This window comes from Rattus norvegicus, chromosome 5 (assembly GCF_036323735.1).
Source record: "Rattus norvegicus strain BN/NHsdMcwi chromosome 5, GRCr8, whole genome shotgun sequence".
Lineage (NCBI taxonomy): Eukaryota > Metazoa > Chordata > Mammalia > Rodentia > Muridae > Rattus > Rattus norvegicus.
In genome coordinates this window covers 161,258,883-161,269,073 of record NC_086023.1, presented here as the reverse complement: position 1 = coordinate 161,269,073, position 10,191 = coordinate 161,258,883, and the positions used below count along the sequence as shown (strand labels likewise).

General features: G+C 41.5%; 1 pseudogene; it reads left to right on the top strand.

Annotated features, from left to right (window-relative positions):
* Nucleotides 1–7,035: 7,035 nt before the first annotated feature.
* On the top strand, nucleotides 7,036–10,119 carry Oog1-ps3 (oogenesin 1, pseudogene 3; annotated as a pseudogene).
* Nucleotides 10,120–10,191: the final 72 nt, after the last annotated feature.

The window sequence follows — 10,191 nt, the reverse complement described above, 5'->3', positions numbered from 1 at the left end:
CAACAGGATCCAAGTTCAGTTTCTACCACTCATATGGCAGCTCACAACCTTTCATGGTTCCAAGCAACCAGACTGTCTCTTCCAAAGACGTGCCCAGAATACACATATATATGTATACACAAGCAAAATACTTACACACAAAAATAAATCTAAATAATAATAAGATCCCATACCTTTCAATGGTATTTTTTTACATCAAAATGTTAAATATATTCCATAGAGAAACAGTTGTATGAAGATAGCATGTATGACAGCAGGTCTTCACTCCTCAGAAAGGTACCATGTTGCCAGTGATATCTGTATGGCAGTTTCCTTTCAGACAAGACACTGTTATAGGCAGACCTGCATTTGCTGTTGGATGCTGGCAACTGCTACTGGGTAGAGAATGTCTGTTGGTGAATATGTAAAGTGTTTGCTTGTCTTCCGGACTCACCACTCTGCTTTGATGACATTTTTGCTGACACCTTGACAAGAACAGCTATTCCTATTTATCTGCAATCCCAAAGTGTTGTGCCACAGATTCTAAGGTTGAAGGTGGAAATGGAGTAGTTAGTTATCTTTAACACCTGATATAGTCATTACAATTTCTGACTTTTTCTTTCATTTTTTAAATTTGTCCAGTGTAGGATAGTGGCATTGTCATTCCAAATCCACCACTCAGCATGCAGGTAGAAATGTAAATTCAAGGCCAGCCTTTTTTATATAGTAAATATAACAATCCTGCCTACATCTGAAGGCCTGTCTCAAAATACAACCACCTAAACTATACATTCCATGTGCTGTATGTTATGTCTGATTGTCAGGTAGGAGTTGTAAACCTGTCAGTGCATGAGGATAGGCATCAAATCACATCTCGTATCTTCCTGAGACTTTACTCTTCAGGTGTAGACCTTTAATCCCAGCATTCTGGAGGCAGGGGCAATTGGACCTCTGTGAGTTCCAGGCCAGCTTGGTCTACAAGAGCTTCTGGCAGGACAGCCAGGGCTATACAAAGAATCCCCAGCTTGAAAAACAAAACAAGACAAAAACCACAAACAAAAGAAATTTGTTTCTATATTAATCATACCAACAAAAATAATTAAATCTTATCTCAGCTAGTCCAAGAACAGAATTTGACAAGATTCATCTACATAGTCATGTTTTTATTGTCATTATTTCAGTCATCCACCCATCCAAGGACAGTGTGTCCTGTAGCACAGTCAACCTTTAAGCATGCTACCCAGCTAAATGACCTTGAATTCCTGATCCACACAACCACCTCCACTTTCACCTTCTCAATCGTATGCTGCAACCCTTTAAGACCATTTCACATGTTGTTGTGAACTCCAACTATAAAATTATTTTATTACTACTTTATTTTTTGTGTGAACCTAGCCTTTACCAACTTTTCCCTTTAATGGCTGAGGCATCTCTCCAGCTGTTGTTGCTACTTTAAAATTGTAGTTTGTTACTGTGGTAAATTGTAATGTAAATAGCTGATATACTGGATATCTGCCATGTAATCACAAAGAAGTTGCCCACCATTCCTTAAGCAAGAGTTTCCTAAATGCTGGGATTAGATGCTAAGTGTTGTTGTCTGTTTTAATTAGTGCTGAGGATTGAACCAGGTGTCAGGCATGTTGAGCACATACTCTATTACCAGGCAATTTGTGCCATTGTCTCAGGTAGCCCAGACTGTTCTAGAACTCTCTGTGTATTTGGGGGTGTCTTTGAAATTCTTATCCTCTTACCTCTACCTCAGAAGTGTTACACTATAAATACACTATAGCTGTGTGCCACTGCTATGTTTGAATTGAACTGCTACCAGGACCCCTTGAATGAGACTCACAGAGGCAGTAATAAATGCAAAAGCAAGAGGAGTTTTATTGTTCCAACATGTTGGGGCTACCCAGTTTCAAGTGGGAGAGAACCCTGAGCAGATTCTAAAAGGGTATTATATACCTTGCAAAAAATTGGGGAAAAATTCAAACAATTGTGGCAGAATTTGCACAATTGAAACTAGGCAGAATACTATGTGCATTTGGTGAAGTGAAACTATATTCAAGTCAACGCAATGTATGATTCAGGATTTTCCAAGGGGGATCGGCTGGGGGGGTCTTTGTGTGATAGTTTGGCTTGTAGCTGTTCCAGAACTAAACCAGCTTTTTTTCTTCCTGGAAGGGAGGGGCCCTTATGCTCAGAGTTTTGTGGTGGAATTTTCCAACTGGCCTTAAATTGACCCCAACTGTGCTTCTTTCATGACTCCCTTTGTCGCGCCCAACCTCGACCAGCAAGGAAGACACGACCACAGGAGATCGTCTTCAAGCAGTTTTACTCAGGAACCTTGATACAATTTTCTGACCTCTATCTCTTCTGACTCTCTCCTTCTGACTCTCTCTCTTTTGACTCTCTCTCCCTTTTGACTCTCTCTCCTGACTCTGACTCACTCTCTCTCTCTCTCTCTCTCTCTCTCTCTCTCTCTCTCTCTCTCTCTCTCTCTTCGGACTCTCTCTCTTCTGGGGAATGCCCTGTACCACACTTAAATAGCTAGCACTGGCCAGTCCTAGCAAGCCACGTGGGTCATGTAGATAGGCTGTCACTATGCGGAAGCTAGCGGGCCAGGCAGACATAGCCAAATAAGGACTTGTTTACTGCAAGGAGCGCTCACCGTTGGGAGGGTGGAAGGCGGAAACCAGCGCCATCTTTGAGGCACGGCACGTTGCAGCTCTCTACACCCCTTTCTTTTCTCATAGCTTTAATCTTGAAGCTTGTAATCCTCTAGCTCGTATTCTTGCTTCCCTGCATCTAGGTACATACAGTGTTGCCTTAAGATCAGTAAGTGGACTGTATTAATTTATTTATTCTCTTATAAAGGCTACTAAACAAATAAAATGCAGGGGCCAAAAATCAGAAATAAAAGTAAAATTATCAAGGGTCCAGCTAGGGTGGCTTAATAACAAGGGGGATATAAGACACACAATACATATAGTTAGCAGGAACAATAGACTCAGGACTGAGACTGAGACAACTTTAACTTGAGGGGGTTGGTGTCCTTTTGAACCCTCTATTTTGGTGCATCTGGAGCAAGGTAGTTTTCTTTAGTTGGGAAACAGGTCTGGCATGGTTCTACTGTACCCATGTGGTGATCTTGGTCAACAAGATTCTGACCTTTTCACCTTGGTTTAGTCACACCTTGGCAAAATCTCCTCATATAGACTCAGTCTTTTTTGACTTCTGTGGTTCTATAACTGCACCTGCTTCATAAAGGGCACATAATTTAAGCCAAACATATCCATGAGCCTATTGGGTAGCTCTGACCTTAAATATTATATGATCATTTTTCAGTCATGTAATGAATGCTCTAGGCTGGATACAATGGGGGCTAGAATACCATATATATCTAATGTAGGACAAAGGGAATGAAGATCATCCAGTCCCTACCAGTCTCCAAGGCTAATCTAGTTAAAGTCTCTTTAAGAGTTTTATTTATCCTTTTTACCTGCCCTGAACTCTCAGGATAATATACACAATGGAGTTTCCAAATAGTTCCCAAGATCTTGCAAGTCCCTGACTTACCTGAGAGAGGAAGGCAGGCCCATTATTTGATCCTACTTTTTAAGTGCTCCAAACCTAGAGAAAAAAATCTTCTCTAGTATCTTATTGGCCACTATCTTTGTTGTTTCATCTTTGGTTAGAGATGCCTCTATCTATCCATCTATCTGGAGAACATGTCAACAAATACCAGCAGATATTTTGAACTATACCTTTCTTGCTTGATCTTTGTAAAGTCAATTTTCCCAGTAGGCTCCCAGTCTCTTACCTTTCAGTGAGTAATTAGGATATTTGGGGTCAGCTGACAAGCTTTAAAGTCTGTCATTCATTTTACTTCCGAGTGATTCACTCTGTGGATTTTTCTGGGAATAGTTCTTGTTAGAGAGGTGTGTAATTAGCTTACCTTCAGTCAGTAATCACTAGCCCTTTTAATTTCTTTTTCTGTGTATATCAGTTGCTCTGGGTGGTTCAGGTAGGACAGTGGCCAATATAGAGATGGCTGTTTCCTTTAAGGCTACCTCCTTAGCAGTCTTGTCAGCCAGGCTGTTATCTCTAGCCATTGGTTTCTTTTTGGTGCCCTATAGAATTTTATCTTTATTTGTGACAGTTCTTCTTTCTGCTGTTAGGCGCCCTTGTTCCTAGTAAATGGTTCCATGCACATGAGCAGTTGTAAAGGCATATCTCGCTATTCTTGGTGATGCTAACAGCCAGTCCTTTTCCCATGATGAGGACCTCTATTACTGTTGTTAGTGTGGCCCTTTGAGTTAAAGTGCCTGAAGAAAGAGACTGAGTCCAGATTACATCCATTTCTGTTGTCATCAGCACCCCTTTACTCCTCTGATCCTCATGGATGAAGCTGCTTCTGTCTATGAACCAGATCGGCTCTGTCTCTGATCCAGGTCGGGTACAGTGTACCTGGACCACAACCTTATCACACTGATGGAGTAGTCAGTCCATATCAGGGTCAGGTGGGAGAGTCGCAGGGATCAGGGAAACAGGTGGCTGGGAAATATCTCAGCCGGGGTTGATTAGTAAAGTCTGATAATGAAGCATGTAGGCATTACTGAGCCATCAATCAGAATTGCATGGGAAGGGTAGTCATGAGTCCCAAAGTAAATTTATCTGCATCTTTATCCAACAGTGCGGTGGCAACAATAAATGCAAGCAAGGCAGCTTTCTTGCTGCCACTGAGTTTCTTCGATAAATAAACCTTTGTCTGTATCTATGGTAGTCTTTTCTTCTGGATCCAAGACTTTGTTGGCTAGAAGGGCTCTAATCAATTTTTTTCTGGTCTAGTCTGCACTCTTCTACACTCTCTCTGCAACTTTTATTAGCTTGGATCTGTAACATTTCTCTAATATTTGGCACTAACTTGATTGATGAAAGCCAGGGCTACCATACTAGAATTCTCTGTTTTCTCTTATTTGAATACATTTGAATACAATCTATACATTGGCCAAATTATTGTTGAGACATGCTTACTGGTGGCAAATCTGGAGATATTCCCTGCTTTTACTGAGTTGAAGCCCTTATCTGGTGGGTTCCCTCTCAGGCCAGGAGCCAGTTTCTTAGCATCTGTCTGTGGTGAAAAGAACCTGTAAGAGCGTTTTTGGTGGGGAGGGGTAGGTGTTTGTCCTGAATAAACTTTACAGTATGCCTTCATATAGCTGGTCCCTCAGGGTAAGGAATAGCTCACTATGAGCCTACCAGAGGCATCCCCTTTCTTTATATTTCATTATATCTTTATAAAGTTAATCCTTTTTATCTTAACAAGAGATCACATTTATTCAGACAGGGAGCCATTGACTGAACAAATTGAGTGACCAAGAGTCAATTGCAAGCTCTCTTGGGGGATACATATGCTCACTTGGGGCCTCTCCTGTTAGGGACCCTGGATGCCAGTGTGCACTGTATCTGCACTTGGCAGAGGGGGCAGAAGGAAGAAGGGATAAGCCAGTGTGAGCTTCGAAACACAGCCTGTCTGAGAAAAAAGGGAAGTCAACAAGTGACTGCTGGCAATTGAACCCAGGACCTCTGGAAGAGCAGTCAGTGCTTGTAACCACTAAGCTATCTCTCCAGCCCTAAGGCTAATGCCGTTAACAAGGATGGAGCTGGCTGCTAGGCTAGAGTTGGCTTTTGTTCCTGTTGACAAAGAAGTGTTAGCAATGGGAAGGAGGGAAACTTCTGAAACATTTTATCCTCTTCTACTGACGCCCTGGGAAGATAAAAGGTCTTCCTCAGGTGGCCATTTAACATCAAAGAAGGCCACTCTAAGTTGCATTAAGTAGTCCTTAGTCCTACCTTCTTTAAATTAGTCAGAATAAGATTAAGGTGAGAAAACAGTTTGTCCCATGTCCAAAATTTTCACCAGTCCAAGTCTAAGAACATAAACAAAATCAAGAATGCAAAAACAAAAAAAACAAAAAAACAAAAAAACAAAAAAAACCAACAACTATCACACAGACCAAGTATCCTTTCTCTCGAGCAAAGTGCACAGACCAGCCTGTCCCTGCCACTGACAGGGTAACCCAGGCTATCTTCTCCTGCCACAAGCAAGACACACACAGATTCTCGAACTAAGGCTATCAGCTCCTGCCATGAGTGAGATACGCACAGATTCTGGTGACTTTGCTGGCCTCACGCCAGACCAAAATCCTGTTGATCTTGCCTGCCTCTTGCCAGAACAAAGTTCTGTAACCAAGGCTCTACGAGCCCTCTTGATGCTTGCAAGCATGAACTGAACCAAAATCAGAACACAAACAAAGAAGCTAGATAGAGGAAACACAGACAAGACAACCATGGTACATTGCTCAAGTTGTCAGTCCTATAATTCACCACTCTCCTGTGGGTTCCCCACAAGAGTCCAGTTTCCTGGCCAAAGCACCAAAGGTAAGGTCAGAATTGAACTGCTTCCAGGACCTCTTCAATGAGACTCACGGAGGCAGTGATCAATGCAAAAGCAAGAGTTTAATGATTCCAACATGTCGGGATCATCCCACTTCAAGGGGAGACAACCCTGAGCAGACTCTAACAGAGAATTATATACCTTTGATAGAGGCAGATTCCAAACAATTGGGGCAGAATTCAAACAACAGTAACTATGCAGGTGCTATTGATGGGGTAAAGTGACCTTCAAACTGACTAATGGTCAGTGGACCATTCTGGACTTTCCAAGGGTTGAGATTCAAGGGGGCGAGGGTTGTGGTTGGGAGTTACAGATGGCTTTGTTTGAAATTTTGGCTTCTAGTCACTCCAGGAACTAAGCTACCTCTACCCTCCCTGGTAAGAAGGGGTCTTTGTGCTTGGAGTTTGTGGAATTTTCCCACTGGCATTAGATTGACCCCAACTGTGGCTCTTTCACTATCTGCACCCAGAACTAAGGCTGTCCCACAGCCCTCCAGACCCAAAGCCTGCCAAGAGAGAGCTGGTCTCCCAGGAGTGTTCTCATTCCTAAGATCACGGGCTTACAGGCCCACAGGAGGGACAAGTTCCCTCCATTCAGAGATGGCAAACCAACTAACAACAGAGATAACCAGATGGTGAGAGGCAAGTGCAAGAACCTCAGTAACAGAAACCAAGACTCCTTGGCATCATCAGAACTCAGTTCTCCCGCCACAGTGAGTACTGGATATCCTACCACACTTGGGAGTTGGGCTTCCTCTGGGTGTTGTGGGACTGGGAGCAGAGCCAGCACCCAATATCTCAACTTTTACTTTCTTTTTTTTTTTCCGGAGCTGGGGACTGAACCCAGGGCCTTGCGCTTCCTAGGCAAGCGCTCTACCACTGAGCTAAATCCCCAACCCCAACTTTTACTTTCTTAAGAGAGCACACTAGGGAGATAAAACACAGGAAGGCAGAAAATGAGCTTAGACTTTATTACAACTTGGACAGTGACATTTCTGTATCAGCTGGGTTCCAACTCACAATCTTGTTTGATTGCCTAGCTGGAAAAGAACTGACAATCAAAGAGAGCGAAGGCAGGGAAACACTGATGCATGCTACTGAAGTTCTGGAACAGGATAGAAGTCTTTTGTGTAAACAAATGTGCTCTCTCTGTCTTTGTCTCTGTCTCTCTGTCTCTGTCTCTGTGTCTCTGACTCTCTCTCTCTCTCTCCCTCTGTTTGTGTGTGTGTGGTGTGTGTAACATTTGTGCAAAAGGCTTGCAAGTTTGGGCAGACAAAAATTGACTTTCTTGTCTTAAACACAAGTTTAGTGGCATTCCATTAAAATTGATTATTTCTTTTGTTGTTTTGTTACAAGACAGCACCCAAATGCCAGCTCACCCTGTCTTATTTAAGTGAGAAACAGACAGACAAGCAGAGAGAGAGAGAAGAGAGAGAGAGAGAGAGAGAGAGAGAGAGAGACAGAAAGAGAGAGAGAGAGAGACTTAGAGAGACTTAGAGAGACTTGGATGTATGAAAGATTAGAAGAAATGGTGTAGATTAGCTCAGGTTGTGCTGGAGCTTATTAAGTAGCATAAGATCACTTTAAACTCATCTTGTCCACACCATCCCACCCCAGCTTTCTCAAGCTACCACAGCTGATGGATAAAAACAGTTGGAATGTAAATTTAAAAAAAAAGTTGCCTGGCCTGAAACTGAATATCCAAGTATGTTCTCAATTACATCTAATTATTAATTGGGTCATTGTGGTTTCTGTGGGGTTTTTGTTTTCTTTTGTTTTATTTAGTTTTGATTTTTGAGACATTCTCACCAAGAATGTCAGGGTAACCTTGAATTCAAGGCACTCAGGAATTTGAGATGTGGGTTACTCAAGTGCCTTGAATACTGACCTTTATGTTACTGTAAGCCTGGCATTATTTGATGTGCTTTTACTCCCAGCAACAGAGTGGCAGAGAGAGACTGATCTCTGAGTTTGAAGTCTAAGTGAGTATCAAAACAGATGGGTATTATATGTATCTTTTAAAAAGATTTTAAAGAAGGACTGGAAAGATGGCTAAGTAGTTAAGAACACTGAGTGTTCTTCCAGAGGTAGTGTTTTCAAGTCCCATTAACTACGCAGTGGCTCACAATCATCTGTAATGACATCTGATGTCTTCTTTGAATGTGTCTGAAAATAGTGACAATGTATTCATATTAAATAAATAGCTAGATACCCAACAAATTAAATAATGCAAAAAAGCAAACAAACACAAAAAATACCAAAAACCAAATGGTATTTGAATCTGTAAACTGATACATAGTTTCTTATTTTCATGGAACTCAGGTGGTCCGCAAACTCACAAGAAGAAACCTGAATTCATATGTATGTATGTGTGTATATATATATATGTATATATATACATATATATGTATGTATATATATATGTGTGTGTTTGTTTATTTAGTGTGTGTGTGTGTGTGTGTGTATTTATAGACTTTAAATACCAAACATAGCCTCTCTCCTTCCTCTCCTCCCATACCCATCCTTGAATACAACAGGAAGGCAGAGGTTAAATGACCTCTTAAATTTGATGTCAGCCTAATTTATATAGCAAGTTTCAAAGCAGCCATGGATAAGACCATAGCTCAAGTAAGCAAAACAAAACAAAACAATAACAAGGTACTTCCATTTGCTGATTGATACACGGTACAAAACCTCTGAGAACTATTAAAAACAGCACTAAAAGTTGTTGAATTTTGTTTGGTTCTTTTTTTTTTTTTTTCGGAGCTGGGGACCGAACCCAGGGCCTGCCTTGCGCTTCCTAGGCAAGCGCTCTACCACTGAGCTAAATCCCCAGCCCCGACTGAATTTTGTTTGCATAGGTAGTCCTTCCAACATGCACTATGGTGTCCTGATATACTAATTGGTATGCTTTCTTGCCCTGCTGTGGATCAAGCCTATGGTGATATGTACAGGCCTCAGAATAGAATGGCATGAATTGTAGATGCATAAAAGAGAAGGCTCTGTCCTTCTGGCTGGCCTAAATATATAATCAGAATGAGTTTGAACAGAAGTATCATCTGCTTAGCTGTCAATCCTACTAACCATCTTCAACACCATTTGCCAGAAATCAATTATTTTTTCTCTTTGTAGGTGTCTGAAGAAGCCCTTTGAGATGCTTTGCATCACTAGCTCTGACCTCTCACAGTCAGACTTTGATTACCCACCCTATTGCCTGAATATTTTTAAGATCAAATGTCTGTACCTCAGTGGTATATATTTATGTTTTTTACTACTTGAACCTCTTGGGTTTCTCTTTGAGAGAGTTAGAGCTAGCCTGCAAAACCTGGAATTGGAATCCTGTAGTATAGAAGAATCTCAGTTCAATTCTCTGCTGCCTGCCCTAAGCCAATGTTCTCACCTCACACAAGTCACTTTCTATGATAATAACCTCTCTGCTCTCATGAAACAACTTCTAAACCATACAGCCTTGCTGAAACAGATGACTATGAAGTGTACCCTGCCCCTCTGGAGTGCTATGATGACATGGATGTTATATTATCACACAGATTAGAAAACCTTTGTTCTGAACTTTTGGATATACTCAGGGCCAAAAGACACCCCAAGACTGTCACATTTTCTACAATCCAATGTTCTCAGTGTGGTGGGTACTATGTTTATGATTTGGAGATTTATGATTTATGATTATGTTTATGTTGCCATTTTGAGGAAGAACTACTGTAAGGTTGACAGAGAAATGGAAGCTTAGTATTGCGG